The sequence below is a fragment of the Phasianus colchicus genome, chromosome 1, assembly GCF_987193195.1.
Source record: "Phasianus colchicus chromosome 1, bPhaCol1.hap1.1, whole genome shotgun sequence".
Lineage (NCBI taxonomy): Eukaryota > Metazoa > Chordata > Aves > Galliformes > Phasianidae > Phasianus > Phasianus colchicus.
This window is the reverse complement of record NC_143436.1, coordinates 136,565,822-136,589,146: the sequence shown is the minus strand read 5'-3', so window position 1 is coordinate 136,589,146 and position 23,325 is coordinate 136,565,822. Positions and strand designations below refer to the sequence as shown.

Genomic DNA, 23,325 nt, shown 5'->3' with positions numbered 1-23,325 from the left:
CAAAAGGTCAACGCCAATTACATTGTCCAAATTTGTCCCCCAAGGTAATAGCTCCCAGGTTTGCTTCTTCAAAATAAGGGGTATAAGCAGTAATTCAAAGATTTCTACTTACTTCCAGATCCTCAATTACTCCCTGTATTACTTTTTTTTTCCCCAAAACTCTTCACGTACTTCATAAACAGACTGTATATATCAAACTACAAATTAAGATTGTTAATACAAAGCACAGTTACAAATAACTGTAAATATTTTCCACAGACTTTTAGAAAGCTACTGGTAGGCAGCACAACTGAGAGTTCTGCTATTATAAGACTGCATGTGCTATGACTACTATGAGCGTGCACTTCCTGAAAGCACAAACTAAATTTATCTCAAGTCTACATAACAAAAATAATAACAGTATTCCCCCTCTGTTTAAATACTGAAGCTTGGAATATCATTGGTCATGGTTGCTTTAATTCAAGGCTCTGATTTCTTTCTGCTGTTTTTGTTAACCTATTCTAGCTACCAATTTCCCTTTCACTGTGGAAGTCCCTGTTACTGCCTAATTCTGCGACATTTGCAGTTTGCTGAATCTCACCACAGAATTCATTTTATTTGTGGTTTTATAACACGCAGCTATCAAACAGCCTTTTTAGTCAACGAAGTAAAAAAGAGGCAGAGTTGTTTCTTTTTTTATATAAGTATATTAAAATAATTGCTTCTGAAAATATAGATAAGTAGAGGTTTATCTGTTTTTCAAATGAAACTGTTAAAGAAACTGGCTACTAAATTATCTAAAAAAAGAAAGTGCCATATGACACAAATATGAATTGTTATTAACTGAATTCTAACTAGGAACCTTTATCTCTATTACAGACAGATAAATAAACTTCTAAATAAATAGAATGAATAATGCTGAAATACACCAGACTGATTTAGACAGTTTCTAATCCTGATCAGTCTGGACACCAGTGTGAACACTTTTAAAGGTAAGGCTGTAATTCACCAAGTGCTTCTGCTACCAAAACAATATCAAATTCAGAAGAAAGGAAAGCATTCATTATGAACAGCCTCTCCTACAAAGAAAGGTTGAAGGAACTGGGCTTGTGTAGCTAGGAAAAGAGAAGGCTCTGGGGAGACCTCAGAGTGGCCTTCCAGTATTTGAAGGGAACGCATGAACAGGAGGGGGAACAGCTGTTTAGGAGGATGGATAGTGATAGGACAAGGGGGAATGGTCTTAAACTGAGACAGGGGAGGCTTAGGTTAGATGTTAGGAGGAAGTTTTTCACACAGAGGGTGGTGACACACTGGAACAGGTTGCCCAAGGAGGCTGTGGATGCCCCATCCCTGGAGGCATTCAAGGCCAGGCTGGATGTGGCTCTGGGCAGCCTGGTCTGCTGGTTGGCGACCCTGCACATAGCAGGGGGGTTGAAACTAGATGATCATTGTGGTCCTTTTCAACCCAAGCCATTCTATGATTCTACGATCTTTAGGAATACACATTCTGGGATGTGCTCGTTACACCATGACTCAAACAACCAACTGAAGGTTAGTTTTGGTTTTGTTCTCCCCTAAGCATAGTCCTGAGATTTTCAGAAGTTTGAAAATATCAAGTTGCCTTTATCAGAATCTCCTAAATACCTGAGTCCACAGCTAATTCAAAAAAGTAATTCAAAGAAATGGGTAATGCACAAATATTGTGCATAAATACACTTCAATTATTATCTTGCAATGAAAAAACCTTATTTAAAAATAAATTCCAGTTGGATCATGGAGTCAATGAGACTGTCAAAAACAGCAAAGCCTAGAGATGAAATTTCTCCAGCTTCAAATTTATCTGTTTATCCGAAGAGCAAGGATATACTCAAGGAATCCATTTATTGCCAGTTCTTTATTACAAGAGATTTAATTTTTGTGTTTGCTCTCTATTGCACACAGAGCAGCAGTATCACGAATCCTGCTCTGCCATATATGTACTGCAAATCCAATTACTACTCTATTAGGTCTCATTTAGGTCCCATACAGCGCGACAATAAACTGAACAAAATGAGTATCAGCATGCTTTTCAACCATCTTTACAGTATGATATAGGTGGCAATCACAGCTTAATAACATTTCATTTATAATAAAGGCAGCTCTGAATTTTCTCCATCTGCCACATGTTTCAGGGAGACTTTAGAAATACCTACGGACCAACACCCAATGGATTCAATATCTCCTGCAAAGGCGTCACGGTTTGGTTTTATTATTTGTCCCTGTGATGTGATTTTTAAGTAAGCTCTTATTGTATCTGTATATAAAAAATCCTCTTTGCTAGAACTCTCAGATGTTCTGAATACTTCACCACTTCACTGGAGTTAATTTATGGATATACTGTAATCATGTACCCTTCCGCTTTCATTCGTGTACTTGTCAAATATGTCTCACCATCCAGCAACTCAACATTGATAGATGCCCAGATACTCTGTCTTCCAAGAATTCAAAAAAAAAAACCCACAAAAAAAAAAGTCCTCAGCACCTTTTAGTAGTAAGCACTCAACTCAGAGTTCTTCCAAGGATGACTAAGCATCTTATTGAACAGCTCGTTCTTTAGTGGCTGACCTGACTAAATCATCTTCCTCGTGCAGGCCAGAAATAAAAACGTCACCCTGACATTTACACACGTTCTGTTGTTAAAACACACAAGCCTAGTAAACATATACTGTCCACTTTCAAAACTAGTCCCCTATCTGGATGTTTTGTTTCCAAAGCTGAAAAGTTCAACCTTTCAAAAACTAGCTTTTAAATATTTCAATCATCTTGTTGAACAATTTCAGTAGTAACTATTAAATTTTGTCTTTTATATGCCTACTACCAATACTGAGCAGCAGTAGGAGAAACTATTTCAGGCTGAGGGACAGGGAATCTTAAGGTATGTCAAGACTTGTGCTCTAGTTCTGCAATTAGAATGAAAAGATTTGGGCTACAGCTTTTTCAACAGAGAGTGTAAAGGCAGTGACACTTTTGATTCCCTTGTTCCTCCTCCCTGCCCCCCCCAACTGGAAATGGTCAAAATACACGGGGGAAAAAAAAAAAGCCTTTGCCTTTTATTCCAACATTACTCAATTATGTGGTCTTTTCTATTGTATATTCATGCTTTTTTTTCCTATACGTTCTTCAAAATGCCTTCCCCTCCACTGTCTATCTCTTGTGCTCAAGCTGAATCCTTCCTATTCCTTCCCTTGGGCACCTAGAACTGCAAGCAGGCCACAACAGGCAATCTTCCTACAAGAATGGAAGACCAGAGACCCCAAATTATCACTTCATTCCACTTGCAGCTTTGAGCAAATCATACAATCATAAAATCCTTAGAGTTGGAAGGGACCTCTGAAGGTCATCTAGTCCAAATCCCTGGCAATGAACAGGGACACCACAGCTAGATCAGGCTGCCCAGGCCTTACCCAACCTCACCCTAAAAGACTCAAAGGACAGGGCATGAACCACATAACTGGGCAACCTGCTCCAGAGAACAGACCTTAAGGAACACAGACTTCACCTACAAAAATACAAAGTTGTTAACTTCATCACCCAAACATATTCACCTGAAAATGTAGAAGAAGCTGAAAACACAAAATTAAAAGTACTTCTATATTTAAATAATTTTGAAAACTCTGGTTTCCTTCTAAGCAGGTGGAATAATTTCCCTCCCATCTTCATTTTATCACTCCTTCAGTAGCCTACAATGGTAAATGCTGATCCTGCACAAGAGTTCACTCTCTTCAGAAGTTACAACCTCAGACCATACAAGAGCACAAACATCTCCTGGGTAACACAAAGCCTATTCCCACCTATAAGCAGCAGTTGCAGAAATCCATTACAGATTACTGAAGCACACACGCACAATTCCGGGTTTCAGAATCACTTACGGCAACTTTCCATTGCAATCTGTAATATCACAGATGCCACAAGTACTTTCCTCCTGACAAAAATAAAGGAACAGTTCTCAGTAAAAATCAAGAATGTTCCAAGACAGAGGTTAAATACAGACCACAGTACCTAAATTACAGTTACTGTATTTTTGAAGCACTAAATACTTTAAGAAAGCAGTGAAACGAGCTACAAGTTCTTAAGCACATTTGACACACAGTATCAAAAAATTATAGAAGATAACAGTTCAAGAAGAGGCAGCTCATACAAAAAAGAATCAAAACTCTGACGATGGTCCAGCAATCAGAAGTAAACCTACCACAATGAAGTAATTCTAAGGACCAAAAGAACAATACATCGCCTAACACTGGTTCTCCCACCTCATGAAGTACACATTTATTCAGTCCTTTGCCAAAAACCAATTCTCACCTTATCTTTTACTAAATTGTTGTACTCCATTTTCATGCGCAAACCTATTTGCTCAACTAAAATTGCCTTACTCTTCCTGCTAATGGGTATTAATAATCTCAAGAAGGCTAAAACAATATTCAGCATTTCAAAAATACACCTGGAGCAAAGCAAATCAGGCTTACTATTTTTCTATCATCTCACTGTGTGAGATGTAAAGAAAGTAGGAGAACAGGAATAAAGCAACCCTCAAAAATGCATAACCACCAGAACTCCCTGACATGGACTTGGATGGCTGTTACTGATCAGTACTACACTTCTGAACAAGACAGTGCTACAATTATAAGCTAGACAGCAAGATGTTAAACACTTTGCATAATTTATGTTGCTGAAGCCAGTTTTAGCTTTGCCACTTAAAAGAAAAGTAAGTTGATTGAAAATTCCTTCCGGTTGAATAAAGCTTCACATTCCTGAAGGAAGCCTCAAAGCAAGGCAACACTGTTTCTTCATCAATCTTTTTAATATACCCACAGGCAGAAAAATTCTTCTTCCAATCAATGCTTTTCCAAAACTCCCAGAGGCAGCAGAACTGCTGGGCCTGCAACTGAAAGAACAGTTATGCTAGTGAGCAGCAGAGTACATCAGCTGACACATGATCTTAAGAAGTTCTTGGCACCTATTGCTCAAATTTATGCTGTCAACTTGAAGAGTGAACCACATGACTACCGAACACACATCTGCAAACTGTGAAGGTATCCTGCAAACTCATTTAAGAGCATTACCAAAAACCAGAATGAGACCGCAGGGGCCCCAAAAAAATCAGTCACAGACTTTCTGTAGCCCTCAGTAGGGTGGGAGTTACCCCAGAGCTTGAAAGACTGACTCTAATTACCACCAAGTGCTTAAAACAACTATTTTTTAAATCAAAAAAAAAAACCAAAACCCTCTATAATTACAGTTTCATAGAGAAGTTAGAGAACTAAGAGTACTTGCACACTGAATGCCTCTTGGCAGTGGGATTTCTGCTTCAGTTCTACAGAGTTTTGCCAAACAGCACCGAAAGTGTAAACCAGAGTACAAAATCTACAGCAGATATATTCTGGTTGCTAGACCATGCTATCACATCCTCATTACTGCCATTACCTGTAATATCTAGATCAAAGCTTGAATGGGCATGCAATCACTTCTTAATTTTATTGCAGTAAGATCTGCCAAATTGCTTCTTGCTGATGTCTTCAAAAATGAGTGCTTGGATAGCAGATTTAGTCTTGTAATAAGCAACTGGTAAAGATCCCACGCCTCACATATGATAGAGTGGGAGACTGGTGTGAAAACTGAGATAAGAAGGTAAGAGTGACACAAAAACTGAGGGAGAAACAAGACAAGAGCAGCAAAATTTAAGATAAACACTGAAGATGATGCAGATTTTACACAATTAACGACTCCTTGTATAGGCAGGCAAAGAAAATACATAAAGAAGAAAAATACATAAAGAAACACTGCGGTTCAGTTTTGTTAATTAAGCTGATGACAAACTAATGTTGTTTATAAGCAATTTTAAAAATCTAACAGAACAATCTGACAGAAAGTAAGGGCTGGTAATAGTCTAAGCAAGGATTTCCCTTTTGATACACTGATACTTCAGAACTAATAAATTTAAGGACATTTTATAGGAAACGCCAACCACCTACTCTGAATATTGTGCAAAAACATCACAGATTTTATTTAAAGTTTTGTGTTTGGCAGCTTGAAATTTAATCCTGAAAAACAAAGTAAAATACTAATGAATTCAAGACAGCTCTTCAGAAGATAAAGGACTGTGGAGATTTTGCTGTTGTTAATTGTAATCCAAGTTAAAGGCACAAGATGAAAAAGTTCCATATACAGGGACTCTTCACACATCTGAATAAATGAACACTTAGCAATTTTCAGAGTTTCTTAGAAAGGTTATCATGCACAACATTTCTAGAAGAAGTGAGAGAAGAGTTTTCAAATTAAGATACAAAAGAATAAAATAAAGACTTCCTAACATACCCGCAGCACATAAGCGGTCCTCTTAAGCCATTTCACAGCTAGCATTTCCATCCAGGTGGAAATCTGAGAATGGCATCTCAAAGAAGGACCTACTTGCCACATAAGGAACACCATGCTGCATGTCAGTCCCCATTTTTTTTTACTCAGAAGGTGGTGACATACCAGAACAGGTTGCCCAAGGAGGTTGTGGATGCCCCATCCCTGGAGGCATTCAAGGCCAGGCTGGATGTGGCTCTGGGCAGCCTGGTCTGCTGGTTGGCCACCCTGCACATAGCAGGGGGGTTGAAACTAGATGATCATCGTGGTCCTTTTCAACCCAGGCCATTCTGTGATTCTATGATATCTGAATAGGATTCCCTGAGCCAGGACAATGAGCTGTATAAAGCGAGAGAATGCGCAGTGTATGCCTCCAAAGAGGCCCTCACTGTCCTGTGAGAGCTGCACCTTCCTGCTCCTCAATCCTCATCAAAGTGATGTATTAATTCACACAGGTTTAACAAATCGATTACGTTCCAGGAAAAGGAAAAAGTTTTTCCTTTGGGACACCACCAGAGCTAAGAGCAGCAGAATTGCTGGTAGCTACGCACACATGCACAACTATTGCCTTACATCAGTAACCACCAGCCCCTCACAGCCCACATCCTGACTGCAGCCAGAATGCACTAAACGTGCTTTCATCCGAGGTCAGAAATGGCAATTACCTGGCACGCAGCACTGAGCTATGGAGATGACTGAATGCACAATGGTAAACGCAGCATCAAAAGCCTTTGAGTTTTGTACAAAATGGAAGTACACAAAGGCTGCGGGCTGGAAACAGTTATGAACAGTTGTTGTATCAAGGTACAACAGTTAAAAAAAAAATGGTGGGGAGGATTTACCAGAGTAACTTAATTTCCCCAGCGAACGATCTCTTATTGAGGCAGGAAGACAGAATTAGTTTTTAACAAATTCTACTAGTTAAGCAACTTTTGAGGCAAAACACTAATCATCCAAATTATGTAGGTCACAATCCATTTTTTTCTCCCTCTTTTTATAGAAACAAAGTTTTGAATTTCATTGTCTTCAATTCTGTAGAAGAGGTGTCAAAGCGATCTTAATTACGAGCTACTTTATTTGCTTACTCTTCACAAGATTGAAATGCTTTTTCTAAGCAAAACCATATTCCCCAAACATCTTTTCTGCATTTAAAAAGTTTTCATAGAGTTTCAAAGATTAAAAAAACCTTGGGACAGAATCTCCAGAAAAGCTCCCTAAGCTTTTAGTAACCAAGAACAGCTTAAGAAAGCTAGACTTGAAATACAATCAATACAGAACCTTCTAAGGGGACGCATATAAGAACAAGCATTCAATAATACGTAAGAATTACGTTTGGTCATTAAGGTCTGAAAGAGAAGTTAACTCATAAAAATGGTTTAAAATGAATGACTGAATTCAGTAACAGTGCAAAAGGAAGCACAGGGCCCAGCTCCATGTCTCTTAGCATCTGCAAGAACAAATACAGCCAAGTTAAACTGATAGTCCTACTGAAATTAGTGTGCATTTTGGCACGTAAATGACATCTACACCTTGCTGCATTAGGGCAGCAGCTCAGACTTAAGCATGCAAACCCTCAAGCTGAATTTACTTCAAAGCCTCCCCCCTCATCTGCCTACAGAGCTCAGCAACAGACAAAATTGAGAATGTGGTTTTCATTCATTTCTTCCAGGCACTCTAAAATTCATACACGCACCTCACAGTGGCTTGAAATCTGGTGTGCCATATGGCAGCACATTTGTCATTTCCAGAAATATGTTGAATATGGGTTCCAGAGATATAAAACCCCAATAAAAAAAAAAAAAAAAACCACTCCTGAAGCCAACAGACTCTATTCAAACGCCACCAACTTCGCATTGCGCACAATTGGAGAGCTCAGGCTTTGATCAGGCTTCAAAGAACCTCTTCGTTCACCCCAGAAAAGAAATCTAACACATTAGTTTGTAGAGGCTCATTTCCCTACTGTTTTACAACTATATGAAGCTATTTACACTTGCCTTAAGTGAGACCAAAGATGAAATAATACATAAACATCGATACTCGGATTATACAGATGTGTCATACTTGTGGCACCAAGTCAGTGATTTACAAACTGCAAAATAGCAGAGGATTGGGATGAAGAATTAATGGCTATTTCAGCATGAACCAACTGAAGAAGAACTAATTGTGTCTTCCCAGTCCTGCATACAAAGTTTAATGGTGCACATTATGAAGTAACACAGAAACAATTGCAGAACAATTAGCAAAGAGATTATTTTTTTTAAACCTGAAAAAAAGAAATAAGTCCATCTTGCTGGCTGAAATAACCACACAGGCTCTAAACCAAGCAATTTAAGGTGAGCTTTCAAAAAAAATTGATTGAGCTGAACTAAACATCTGCTGTTGCCAAAGTGATCAAGTCCTGCGCCATAGGTACAAAGCAACTAATTCATCTTCCTACTACAACTGCTACTTCACACGGACGTCTGTTTTCCACTGCTGGCATTCTGTGATGAAATTATCCTTTTTCTTAAAATAGATACAGATATACATTCAGATACAGACATAGATTGGCAAGCAGTGATCGAATTACACTCCACGACTGGAATGACTTTTTTCTTTCCTTTCTTCCATCAAGGTTACTATCGCAGATCACGGTATTTTCCAATATAGACAAAAAGAAACAGAAAATCATTTTTTATTTTTTTTTCCTGCTGGCACACTCAGTTTTCACTTTCTTCTTTCTCCTTATGTTGCCTCTTAACAATAAGCTGCCTTAGCAAACACCTTTTTACCCCAAAGCTGAAAAGGAGCAGAGAGGAATAACCACTGACAAGAAGCACTAAGGGGATGGTACTTAGTTTTGAAATACCCAAATTAACACAAATCTTAGTGCAGACAGGTGGATCCTAAAGTCTTTGAAGAGCTTCCTGTGTGCATATTCCACAGTAAAATTTGTTTTGGAAACAGGGGAGCTACATAATTTCTCCAAGACATGGAGGTGCTGGAAAGACAAAGCAAGTACAAGTGATTCTGTAATCAGTCATCCAGACCTCCTGTAAGGTTTCCATACATAAGAAAGAAGGGAAGGATGCTACCAAACAAGAGCATTTCCACTCCAAATGGGAGAAAACGCTTGTGAGCACCTGAAACAATATACAGAAGCAGTAAGCAAGATATTTAACGCTGCACAGTCACTGTTCCTGTATACTCATCCATCATGTTCATCCGAACCAGGATCTGCTCAGCCACTCCAGCTGACAGGCGTTTCCAGCTACCCAGAGACAAGGTTGCTGCATACGTGCAACTGACATCTCCTAACAATGACAGTGTACATACTCCTTGCTGCTAGAGGCAGCGTGATTTGAGAACACCGGTGCTTTTCCCCAGGCATAATGAGCACATTGCTGCCAGCTGCTGATGTAGCCATCCAAGGAAACCATTCCTGGAAAAGCAAGAAAAGGTGTGGGCTGAGTTGCAAAGACAATAATGTAGAAACTAAAGGAGGCAGACAGGTCCTCTGTAAGAAAAGAAATGAAGAAGAAAAATCACTGTGTCTGCTAAGGTTGAGTAGACCTCTCCCCCTCAGCCAGTATCTGGGCTTTTTAGGTATAGTGAGATTGCAGGTGGGATGAAAAGCAGCTTTCAGATATTAAAGCAATGTTTTACCATGTCCAGCAGACAAGTAAGGCATGCTAGGTTTCCTGAAATTTTTAAGATTTATTCCAAGGCAGAACAAAAACAAACAAGACCTCTACACTTTATACAACTGTCTATGTGTTTTGCGTGTTGCGTGGAAACCACCTGCTGATGTTGCTAGAACAATTCAAGAACTCAAGACTGCATTTGACAGGTTTAGGCCTGCTGCAAAGAAAGGAAAATCCCACTTGGAAAGTGTAAATGAAAGAACAACTTCAGCCTGATACATGGAGGCATTCAGGATAACGCATAAGAAATTGTTTTAATTCTTCTCGCGGGCAAACATGGTAACAATCGGTTTGAAGTTCAGTGTGTATCGTGTTCTGAAATCTAGAGTATGAGGAACAGAGAAGAAGTCAGGGAACAAAGTCACAAACAAGCTACCATCCTCCCAGTGCTATGCCCACACTGTCAGCAACAATTGCTCCAAGTCCCACTGTTCACGCAGGCACAGTCACACAGCTAGACCCAACTAGTTAACCACACTGTTACCTAGGTTGGCTCCTGGCAGGTCTAGAAGTCAGTAGTGTCTATACTAAGGTACTCCAACAAAACTACATAAGGATAACAAGACAAAGCCTTATAAAACAAGATGTAAGATAAAAGTTCTAAATCTAGTATTAACATGTAATGAATACATTAGTACTGTACCCTTCTACAGTAGGCAAATTATTGCCTTCCTTTTACAGTGGGGTTCTAGTCTGTAGGAGCTCCCTACCTTGAAGCAAAGCTAAGAGCCACTGTCAATGACATGATCAGAGTCATGGCCAACAATCTAGGGTTCACCTGGGTCCTAACAACCCATCTTAGCCAGAAGTATCTAAAAAAGGAATTCTCACAACATTGCAACTAAAACATTAAAAAACAGAACTGTTTCTCAGCTACGTATATTCTTTTAATCACTGTTTTCTTTCTCAGGTGTTTTTTCTCACCCAAGTCCCATCTCTAAGTCACTTAGAAAGTGAACCAAATATATTCACGTGTAAGCGGTTTAAGTATCACAACTCAGGTTTATTACATTTTTGGAAGAGTTCAACTGGTGGCTTTGAACTGAAGCAGAGAACCAAACCAGAGCTCTGCAAGTAATAATATACTCCTTGGGGATCTAAGATTAAAATGGTAACAATCCTTCAGCTGAAGCACAGCCAGAAGAGTCGAGATGGGAAATGAAGGCATAAACAATAAAAATGTACAAGTTCACTTCCTGGATCCAATGTTAGCAAACTATTAAAACTTCAAGGTACATGCCAGTTAAGCTATTTTCCTTTCTTACTTACAGCTTTAGCCTCTGAGGTATTCTATGCAATTTTTTAAGCCCTCTGCATATTTTAATTTTATACTTAAAGATCTTCCTGCGTTCTGAGACAATCCCTATTTTTTGCTTTGATGCTTTTTTCCTTGGATGTTTTACAGATCAAGCTCTAAATTGAAGTTCAGCAGAAAAACGATCAGAGCACTGCATTTCAATAACAGAAGCATTGTAAACGTGGCCTTCAGTATATTAAACTCGTTGCTGGAAGCTACAGATGAAAATATATTACTCACCCCAGAAAACTCTCCATTGTTATAATTTGGTCATTTCACACACCAGTGATCAATCTCAGCTAGCACATTCTGTAAGTCCACACATAATGATAAAAAATTAGACCTAGTAGAGAAAAATTAAAGCCTTTCCTTCATGAACAAGTTTATTCACCTAGTAATTTTATTTAAAAAAAAAATATCACTTTTCTACTTTTTCTTGTTATGAATCTAAACTAACAAGTAAGTTGATGGTCAGCAGGTCAGCAACCTATATTTGCCTGCCCTGCAGAGGAACCTGACAGACACCAAGAAACATCTTCCAAAATAAAACAAATCATTATCATCATTTTATAGGCACGCCCAAAGGAAACTTTTTTTTTTTTTAAGCTGCAAAGACGTTTAATACTACTGAATGCAAATCACGAATCCCTCTTTTTACTCTCTTTAAGCTCAGGATTTCTATCCTCCTACCACTTTTCTTTACCTATCCTTAGAAACAAAGTTGCAGATCGGTGTTGTAAGAGCCTCAGAATCAGTAGCTGTCGCCAAGCACATTAAAGTGCATCTACAAGCTGAAAGCCCCAGGCTACGTTTCAGTATAAAAGAACAAAGTTCTGCAGAAATATTATTAAGAAGAGACTATCTAGCCACTGGAAAACAAATACTTTGGAATGACCATGTCTGCCATTCCCCTTACTCCCTACCACACTGAGATCTAGAGCTGACCTGGACAGAAACAATGATTTACCAAATCACTCCCAAACTCCAGGCCGTGTACATGCACAGATACAGGTAGAAAATGGAAGTGTGATACCTGGCAGAAGAATCTGTAAGACGCTGTGCGGCCACTCCCAGCCCAAACAGACAAAGCAAGCAGAGGACAGCATTTCCATGGCTAGCGTGGCACGACATGCTTAGAATAGCAAGCCAACATAGCAAGAACAAAAATATCCTCATCCAAACCCTATCTGCAGCTGTTAATTTAAAGGAATGACACAAAGGATATACGAGCCTCCACAGTAACTTCAGCAGGGACTGCCAGACACGGGGCTTCGTGACACACCAGCAGGATGCCACTCTGCTACTCAGAAAGAACATTTGTCTGAACACATGCATTTCTAAGGCAATGCCCAGCACTCATGTGGTACTGCAAAGGAAACAGGAGGGAGGTGGGGGGCAGGAGGCACACACAGATGCTCTGAAAGATGGATTAGGGCAAGGGGCTACAGGAGTTCTACAGGGGCCAGAAGTGAAGACAACATCCTACCACCATGCTTGCGCTGCAGCTGCGGAGCCACACAGGCTGCTCCCCAGGACTGCTCCAGAATGAAGTGTCCATTTCAGCTTTCTGCTAGCGTACAGCACTTTAACGCAATTCATTGAAAATGATGCGAAACCAAGGGAAAACATTACGATTTTTCTCAACGTGAAAATGCTTCTTTTTATTTGCAGAGAAGCATTTATTGACTGAAACGTGCGGGGAACCCACTTTCCAGCTGAGCCTGACCCAATATCCTAGTGTGATGCCAGAACACATTAAAGGAAGAAGAGTTGAAAACAATTCTACAGAAGTGTTGTAACCAAGGGTTCAGAAGCACAGATAAAATGTGCTTAGTTCAGAGACCTCGCCCACTGTATTTCTGTACATGATTTTCAACTGCAGTGCTTGAGACCAGCTCTTGCTTGTTTTAGACCTAAATGAGTGTAATTATACAAGTATAGGAGAGTTTTGTTTTGTTTACCTAAGACTTTTTTTTTTTTAATTGCTAAAACAGTTCTATCCTATGAATAGATTACAGACAACCCAAAAATACATCCACTCACTGTCAAGGCTGTTCCCAATCATAACAACGCACAAAACCCAGCAAAACGGAAAAGAAAGAAGTAAAAAGTCACAAAACTGAAAGACAACATGAGATTTGCCATAAGATTTGCTCCCTGCTTCGGATGAGAGCTGATGGGTGGCAGCTGAAGCTGCATGACAGTACATTTCGCATTCTTGGGTTCTGAACGGCTCACGGTGTACAAGCCCTGCCCTGGGCTTTCACAGACACCTCCTACATGAGCGCAGGAGACAGAGGTAGCACACAGCAGTCCTACAGTTACTCATTCCTAATTGCTCCTTTGTCAAAAACATCTCGTTCGTATAAAAAAAAACAATTTTTCAACTGCCAACTGCACCTGGAACTAGAAATGCCAAGTAGTTCTATAAACAGCTAATAGCAAGAAAGGCTTTGCAATAACCAGCTACTTGACAATTGTTTTACTGAAAAGGGTACACCTTCTCAGCCTGGTATTTGCATCTCTAAAACGTGTTTTCCACAGTTAGCTCAAGACATGAGCAGAAAATGTGGGTAATGATGAAAACATTTAAGTGTGCAAGCGTGACTACAGTTAAGATCCGATGGGTTTCATCTAAAATGCATTTCAACTCCATTTTTAAATATTACTCTTAAAACATGGCATATAGGGTAACTGTGGAAATGTTTTACGATTGACTGGAAATTAGGATTTCGATTTTTTACAGAAGCTTAGGAACAACTACAGTATTACTGGACTAGCGTGTAATACTCACATTCTGACATACTATAGGTGTGTGTGTACCATACAAGTATTATCCAAGTGATTCTGTTTTGAAATCTCCAAGTCTTTTGACCCGGACACAAAAAACAGAAACCATTTGGAATGAACACACTTGCTGCAACACAGCTTCCTCCTGGAGTTTTTATAACTGAAGTGGCCTGACAGTTCAGGTAGAGCACCTGTTGCTATATTATCAGAAAAATTACCCTTGACTCACCTGCATCCATTGTTTGTCGACATCCAACTCAGCATTTCAACCTTCAAAGAATGTAACACTGCAAATTACACTGCCTCCTTAGCAAGCACAGTATAATCTACTGAATACGAAGCTGCTTTTAATGTTGTGCATGCTTAGTCATAGTACGTATACCATTTCTGCAGAGTAAAACAATGTTCATTAATTCAGACACCACAATTTGCAGTCACACACAGTATCACCTTTCAGCTATGAGTACGTAGCCTGCATTATCCCAAAGGAATCCAACTGCCCAACCACCTGACCACTAAAATTATCCATCCAGAAGCAAGAAAATCAAAGAATAGAACAAAAATCACAAGAACAACCTGAGAATGTATTTATCACAGAAATTAAATCTACTTACACCATTAGACACCGTATTATAGTTGAAACATAAGTAAAGAATTTTAAAAATGGGTCATTTCAATTACCTGCATTAACACACATCTTGTTTCTTTCAAAACAGACATCATAATATTCATTACATTTGAGGGCTTTTCTTGCGTTGTATTTTTATATACAAAACTAATCTGTCCCTTCTTGCCCACGAGGAACTTCTTACATCCATTACCTTCAGCAGGCATTCTATCAACTCCTGCTTGATCCATTTCTGTTCTTTTATATCTCAGTACTACCATTCATTAAACATGGCTAACCTACCAGCAGTCCCACTGATTTCACATGACTTATTAGAGTAACGTCATACACAATGAATAGGTGTAAAGGCAGTAAAAATAAGCTGGCTATGTAACACTGCAGACAGAAGTTCTGCATGTAATTTAACATACTTGCCTGGACAAGTTGATAAATACATAGCTCAAAAATAGCTGACCAGTAGTCATTTTGGTTCTTGTTTGAGAAGACATGCTTACAGGCTTAGCGTTCTATTTTGTAGGTAGTGACATGCATTGCAGTAGGACCAACAGCAGCAGTTAAGCACATACCTGCACTTTCACAGGATCGCAGTAACAACAGGAAAATTGAGATGCAAAACCAAAGACGAAGAATCATAGAATGGCCTGGGTTGAAAAGGACCACAATGATCATCCAGTTTCAACCCCCCAGCTATGTGCGTGGTCAGCAACCACCAGACCAGGCTGCCCAGAGCCACATCCAGCCTGGCCTTGACGAAGCCACAACAACCTGCCTTCCTGACATTTCAGCAGATGAGGGGAATATCTGAGCTAAATAGACATGCAGGATCTCAGATCAGCAAAAATGGAAAAGATCGGAGTGGGACACAATCGTCAGTACAAGGCAGAGCTAATAGCAGAAGGCACACAAAGACCCTAATAACAACACTACTCAGACTGCAGCAGATCCCCATCACAGGAGGTCTGTAACATTTCAGTTCATTATGATTCCCCATGCATCCCTTAAGAGCCTCAGAGCTCATAAAAATGATGTGTCATATTTTGATACTCGTGCTAAACACAAGCTTTATTATTACCCACGTTTAAGCCCAATACAATCCACACAGTCCTTACTGAGATATCTGATTAAATTTCTAATATTCATGAACTGGATTTTTAATATTGAATGCTCAAAATGATTTAAGTCTTTTGCTGTAACAGAACATAAGTCATTCAGTGTCAAGTGGAAGGCAGATCCTTTATTATAGCATTAATTATTTGGGATATTAGCATTAACTTCTCTCTCTATTTGAATTAAATGGAATTCAAAACAGTGTGAATTTATGAATAGTCCACAATATAATTATTTCTGTTATCCTTGCAGCACCAGCAGAAACACAGCCAACAAACTTAAAGGCAGGATACCGATCATCATTTTTTTCTTTCAATCTTTCCTCTGAAAGACAGAAAAGGTGAAGCTCAGTATGTTTATACTCTACATGGCTTACATTCCCTTTTGATGTAAAAATCTACATATTTTTGTATTCAACGTGTAATGATTAAAGGAAAACAAATTTAAGCAAGATATACTGTAGCCCATTTCTTTTATGACTGGAACAAAAACATTCTTAATTAAAACCACAAACCTCCAAAAATAGCATGGACTTTCACAACATTTCAATATGCAAGTGGGAAAAATGCTATGTCTTAGCTGACAGGACCAAAGGCACTGCATCAACAGGATCCCACGAAGCTCTGGTAGGAAAGACTAAGGACATAAAAATGATACTTTTTTTCAGCAGCTAAATTGTGCTAATTTTTAATTAAGTTGTGGCACAGGCACAATCAGTGATGCTGACAAAAACAAAGCACAGTTCCAAATAAAAAGATAATTAAAAAAGAAGAAATCCACCACTCATTAAATCTGCTGCTGGACACCACCTGAGTCAGACAGTGATAGAATCTTAAGGATTACAATCCAACGCAATGCTCTCATACAAAATACAGAAAATCAGCATTTACAGGTTTGTATTCAACCTTACAAGACTTCTGGAGTCTGGTTAGACCGAAACCAGCTGTCCAACCGAAAGTGTAACTTTATGAATAAGCAGCAGCCAAGGCCAAAAATAGAACAAATAAAACATCTGTGCCACCATCCCCACTCCCAGCCCATCTCTACAGCTGCAAGCTCCCTGCCCTGCTCTCCATGGTAGAACTAACACAGAGGTGTTAGCACACCACTGATCGACAGCAGGAACAAAAGCTGAAAAAACAGTAAATAAAGTACCTGTTCTTGACCTAGAAAATACTGGACACTTGTCCTTCTGGGTTTCCTGAAGCTCTCACTAAAAACACTGAAAGAATTCAAAACAGGAATCTTTAAAGACTGCACAAAGGCTATGTATGTTTTTTTTCTTCTGTTTGTCTCACAAACTCTGTCTGAAATTACCAAGGAACTTTTCAAAAAACACCAAACCAAATTAAAAAAAAAAAAAGAAAAAGGCACACAGACAAGAAACAAAGCCTGAAGGGGCATCTGTTTTTCTACCTGAACAAACCAGCAATAGGTTTTGTGAAGCCAGGCGCAACATTCATTCAGCCCAAGCCCCCGGGTTCCCCGGCATGTCATCATTCCAGACCTGTCAAATTTGATAACACTCTTTGTATGTTTGGAGGCACACCATCCATTCAAGGAAATGAACATGTGATTTGTTGTCATGACAGCTATCACAACTCAGCACAAGAACATACCATATAGCCATGTATCTTTCCCTCCGCATTACAAGGTTTAAAAATACTTTCCTCGACGGCATCCACAACATCAGTAGGATGTCAAATCAGAAGTGGCTTCGTCTGGAGCAGCCCGTGGAAGCCAAGTTAGGACACACAATGGGTGTAGAAAAAAACAGATGTAATGAATACACTGCTATTATGAGAACAGGAAGGAAAAATACAGACATGGTATGCTACGCTGAAGGTGCTCCCAGTGCATTAAAACCAGGTCACGCAGATCAATACCTGGAATCCCTCTCCGTTGTTATCAGTGCCAGGCTTTGATAAACGGGAGGCTTAATTTATTGCTGTTCCTTAAAACGTTTGATTAGTCCAGAATGCCCTGAAGAAATTCAGAGTAACACACCAATTTAACCCTCCATGGGTAGAATAAGTACAAGTTGGATTTATTGTTTCTCTTCTGTCCTAAGCTTGCAAAGGGACTGTTTTACAATATAGTTAAGTGAAATTTAATCAGTATACAAAAAAAAGATTACTTTGTTCAAGTACTAAGATGATCAGATGGCTGGAGCACCTCTACTATAAGGAAAGATTCAGGGAACTGTGCTTGTTTAGCTAGGAAAAGAGAAGGCTCTGGGGAGATCTCATTGTGGCCTTCCAGTATTTGAAGGGAACGCATGAACAGGAGGGGGAACAGCTGTTTATGAGGGTGGATAGTGATAGGACAAGGGGGAATGGTCTTAAACTGAGACAGGGGAGGTTTAGGTTAGATATTAGGAGGAAGTTTTTCACACAGAGGGTGGTGACACACTGGAACAGGTTGCCCAAGGAGGTTGTGGATGCCCCATCCCTGGAGGCATTCAAGGCCAGGCTGGATGTGGCTCTGGGCAGCCTGGTCTGGTGGTTGGCCACCCTGCACATAGCAGGGGGTTGAAACTGGATGATCACTGTGGTCCTTTTCAACCCAGGCCATTCTAAGATTCTGTGATTCAACCTAAATTTGACAAGGATAAGTTAGAAAATTCTATATTTACACCCATACATTTAACTTATATTTGAATACTTAATCAACTCCACTCCTTTCCAAAAGCTGCCCGCCCTGCAGTGGTCTATTTTCATTCTGAAGGAGGATTTCTGTGCCCAGTGACTACTCTTTAATATAAGAAAGAAAAAGGGAAAAAAAAAAAAAAATCACATGAGAACTAAACTCATTTTTAACAGCTTACTCTCTTCCGTTTTCTTTAAAACACAAAAAAAGCACAAAAAAGGAAAACAAGATCCCACAAAGCATATTTTTTAAACACAGCACTGCAAGCAGCACACCCGCTCGCCCCAGCAATAGCAGAAAGTCCCTTTTTGCTAAACCTCCTTCCACTGTCTTGCAGTTTGTCTGCTATCCCAGACTTGCATCGAGCTGATCCAGCATAACCTGGACAAAGACAGCCAAAAGAGGCCTACAGCAGCTGCTGGCACCCTAGTAGGAAGGGACTCAGTGCACCTGCTTTGGGAAGAGAGGCACCAGCTGTAAGCAAACTGTGCTATCTGCTTTCATATCTCTGCAGTTTCTCCTTATTAAGGCCCCACACTGAACACGCTTCTAGAACACAGTAAAACTGTAAAGGGGCAGAAAGCAAAACTTGTCTTTCAACCAAAGAAATAATAAACACGTAATATAATAATTATCTTATCTATAGTAATCTCCCTGCTCAATTGATCCATTTTGGCTAAAACATCCAAACATGATCTGCACACATCCAAACACGAGGCTTTAGGCATCTGCTGACTTGAGAGATGAAGAGAACATCCTACCTGTCGAAACAGCACAACCTGCTGAAACATCACGGTAATGAGTTACCATCCAGCTATACTTGGGTTTCCAAAATCATTTTAAAAAAATATTTTAAAAAATCATATATATATATATAAAAATAAAGGAGACTATCTGCTTTTGTAAATGCATTAAATATACCAGGTTTTCTACAATAAAGTTTCAGCTATCCTTTACTGGTAGCGTATCTCAACATCTGTTTTCACACCGATCAATAGAACTGCACATACTCTGCAGACAATAACTTAAATGAGTTAAGAACGAGTGAACCTGGATTGAGTTTCTTCAGCTTAGACTAAAAACACAGCTATATTGCACTCATTTTGCACTACTCTGTCATTGTTATAAAAGAGAAGCAGGTTTTTTTTATTATTATTTTTTTTAATATAATTCAGGTATCTATCACAAGTCCCAATACATTCACCCCGCTGTCTGCTTCCCAGAGTAATCAATATTAGTTACAGGTCACCATATTAACACTCATTAATGAGATCAGGACCAAAAGCAGCACAACAAACCTTTAGAGTGAAAAAGCCTCTAAGCCACACAGGCAGTTCCTACCACTTTGAACAAACCCTGGATATAGCAGCACGTCTCAGCATCCTCTAACAGATGATTTTTTCAACATTAGTATTTCTGAAACCATCCTACAAAACCTGCAATAATTTTAAATGCAATGGGTTGCTATTCTTTAATCGAGATTTATTCTTTAGTACGTGAATTCCTAAAATTTACCATAAAAACATACCCTGCCAAGCCACCTTACTGCCCACAAAGCTATCTGAGCCGGTTTTAAAACATGAATTCACTTTGTTAACGGTGAGAGACGAACTCATTCTTTGTGTCACATGTACTCAACAAAAATAAAAACATTTTATATCTCAGTGCACTTCCAATTAACTCATTTCATTAGCATTTATGAAATAATTAAGAATCCTTATGATGGGGAATAAAAGATTACTCTAGGAAAAAAAAACAACAACTTTACACTTGGAAGAATCACTGAACCCACCAATGAACAGAGCAACAGTTTAATTGGACAGAACACAGATGACTAAGCTACGATTACTAATGGGTCTAATTGAATCTGCAAGAAAAAAAACTCAATGCAACTACTTAAAATAGAAAAAAGCTAAGTACACCTGGGCCAATCTTCATAACTTTGCAAAGCGAAACGAACAGAAGAGGCATTTTTCAAAAGGGAGAAGTCAGCAGGATCACATGCAGAATCTTTTTCAGAGAACTGTAACAGCCTGCTGGTTAAATTAATTGCATAGGCATCGTTTGTATGCTTTAAGAGGAAGAAACAATACTATCTGCCACGGCACAGGCACCATCCCCACTTCCTGTGAAGGCCTTCCAATCCGGGAACTGTTAAGGATACCTGACTTTCAGGGGCTGGAGAAGTCTCACCACGCGGAAGCTACTGTTTAGCAACATTTCTGTATGCCTAGTAAACACAAGGATAAAGCATACTGTCCAAAAGTTTATTATTTCAGCAGAAACAGACAGCAGCTTGCCTGCAGAGAGCTTCAGCTCTCCACACAGCCTCTCCAATGTGCAAGATGACCTACTTCATCTGAGCAGTGCATCCAGCACCTCACCGCACATCTGACCATGTCAACCCAGCAGCACCTCACTTTCATCCACACTTTCCTCCCACCATCTCCATTTTTGAGAGCACGGGAGAGAAGAATGGGAAGGAAACAACCATTGAGACATGCCAAGATCCCTGGCACAAACAGAAAGTATCTTCTAGAACATACGTAGCCTTCAGATTCAAGGACCTCTTGGGTTTGATTGTGAACCTGTCCCAAGCATAAAGTGAACAGCACTTGCTTCTGTGAGTCTGGAGCAGCTTTTATGCTCATGTACTGTGAAAAAGGAGATACCTGCAGGAGCTTTCTGCTGCTGCTCAAGGCAAAAACCAGCAAACTGCACTATCCGAACATCTCTTTCCCAGCTGCTAATGTTATAGTTACTACTGAGGAAAGCCAGGGGCACTGTGAGCAAGGGAATAACGTGTCAGCAGCCACACACACACACAAAAAGCAAAGCCTGGAAACAAAGCAGATGCTGCTGACCTTGCCCCTCTTCTTTAGCACACAGTAGATGCGAGGCGACACATAAGAGTGCAAACACCTTTCCTTAACGCTACCACACAGCTAGGCAAGAAACTAGGGAGAAAGCAGAGGAAGAAGAGAAAGGAACGAGCTTCCTTTTTAACACAGAAGCAAGGCAAAGGCTGGAGTTTTGAATTTATCATATATTTAACGGTGAGGGCATAACATAAGGAACTGTCCAGATAACCATGGACTAACTCTGCTTCTGTTTTTGGAGAATTTTGTAGACCGCTGTATTGCAACAACAATTGGAAATACTATCTTGCAGAGGCTCATACGGCTGCTAACTGTGCACAGACAGAACAACTGCAAGGAGAGCTGATGGTATAACGAGCCCAGATATGCTCCATGGCCTACATACAGATATTTGCTAATTACAACCGTAGTCTTAGCAGGTGCCTCCCATGTCTGCATTTATGCACTGCTCCTGAAAGCAACACGGTCTAGCTAAGTTTCAAGGAGAAAGTCAGATATGAGGACACGGCTGCTGATGCCAACCAGGGTGGGACACCCAACTTCGATTCCAGAGCTGAAAAATACCGGTATCTATGAGTTACAAAGTGATTTCGCTCCAGCTCTAGTCCTAAGAAGACACACACGGTACCACAAACATCTCCTCTGTGGTACTGACGCTGACAAGCAGGGGCAGAAACACTTTCAGAAAGGAGCCCTGCATGAGCTCTGCCCTTTTGGATGCCTCCATACCAAAGCCTGGCTCCAGATGACATAAGCCACGCACAGGATGGGCCATGGAGGTTTGTTTTTATAAAGGGCACCGGCGTGTTCCACGTGAGGAAACCGCACTTTCTCGGCAGCACACATCGCTTCACCGCACACAAAAAGGAACGGAGTTCGCTCAAGTTTTGAGCTAACAAAAGAGCACGGCAGCGCTAAGTTAATTCACAGAACAACTCCGATGCGCACAGCGAGCCATCAAGCTGTAAAAACCCCGAGCTAGCGGAGCCGAGGAAGCAAACTCCACAGAGGACCGGCCGTCACCCGCGCTCGGGCAGCTTCCTACACAGGGCACGGCCAGGGGAGGAAGGGCCAATTCCCACCCCAACCCCCCGAGACGCGCTTCCTGGGCACGCAACGTGTCATTCCAACTTTTTTTTTTTTTTTTCCTTTGCCGTTCGGGCGGCGCTGCTCGAGAAAACCCCCGGTTTTACCCCTCCGCAGGAGCTCGGCGGCCGCTTACCAGAATATTCCCCGCGGCCACCACCGGCGCAACCCGGGCCCGCATCGCCGCGCCCCGCACACCGCCCCCACCGGAAAACTTTCCGGCCGTGCCCCGGCTGCGAGGGACCCCTCCGTCTCCCCGAGCCAACTTCTCCTTTGTGCCGCCTTCCCCGCGCCGACACAAAGCGGCGGCTGTCAGGCTCCCGCCGGGCCCCCTTCCCTCGCCACCCCCCAGCCCCCCGGCCGCCACCTGCCCCCTCCCCGGGGAACCCCCCGCCCAGGTGCCCCCCGCCTCTCTCCTCCCTTCCCCCCCGTCGCCCTGCCCCCACCGGCCGCCCCCGACGGCCGCCACAAGTTTGCGGCGGCCCCGTCCCGCCCTCCCGCGGGGCGCGCTCACCTCGGCCCGGCCGGTGGGAGCGGGGCGGAGCGGAGCGGCGCGGGGAGGCTCCCAGCCCGGGCGGGCTCCGCTTCTTTGTCTCCTCGGCGGCGGTACCCGCTCGCTCGCTCGCTCCCCCCCCTCCGCTTCCCTCTTCCCTTCCACAGGCGGATGCGGGCTGCGTGCTCCGAGAGGGGCCGGCTCCCCCCCTTCCTCTTCCTCCTCCGGACGCGTCCAAGGCCCCGGCCCTCGGCGGCTCCGCTCCCTGCCTCCCTCAGCCGGCGGCGGCCCCGGCCCCTCCTCCGCCCGATCGACCGCCCGCCCACCCCCCCGCACAGCCCCCGCCC

The 23,325-nt window shown here is 41.3% G+C and overlaps 1 protein-coding gene across 3 annotated transcripts in view; it reads right to left on the bottom strand.

The window, feature by feature from the left end:
- The window catches only part of NCK2 (NCK adaptor protein 2), an 85,928-nt gene extending 62,638 nt beyond the window's left edge, over positions 1 to 23,290 (bottom strand). For 2 of the 3 annotated variants that reach the window (XM_031605171.2, XM_090128037.1), the window contains exon 1: positions 23,000 to 23,290. The gene's annotated coding sequence lies outside the window, so the exon portion shown is untranslated. Of the gene's footprint in view, positions 1 to 22,621; positions 22,852 to 22,999 lie in introns of those variants that run through there. The other variant, XM_090128035.1, reaches the window with a different exon arrangement.
- Between the last annotated feature and the right edge of the window lie 35 nt (positions 23,291 to 23,325).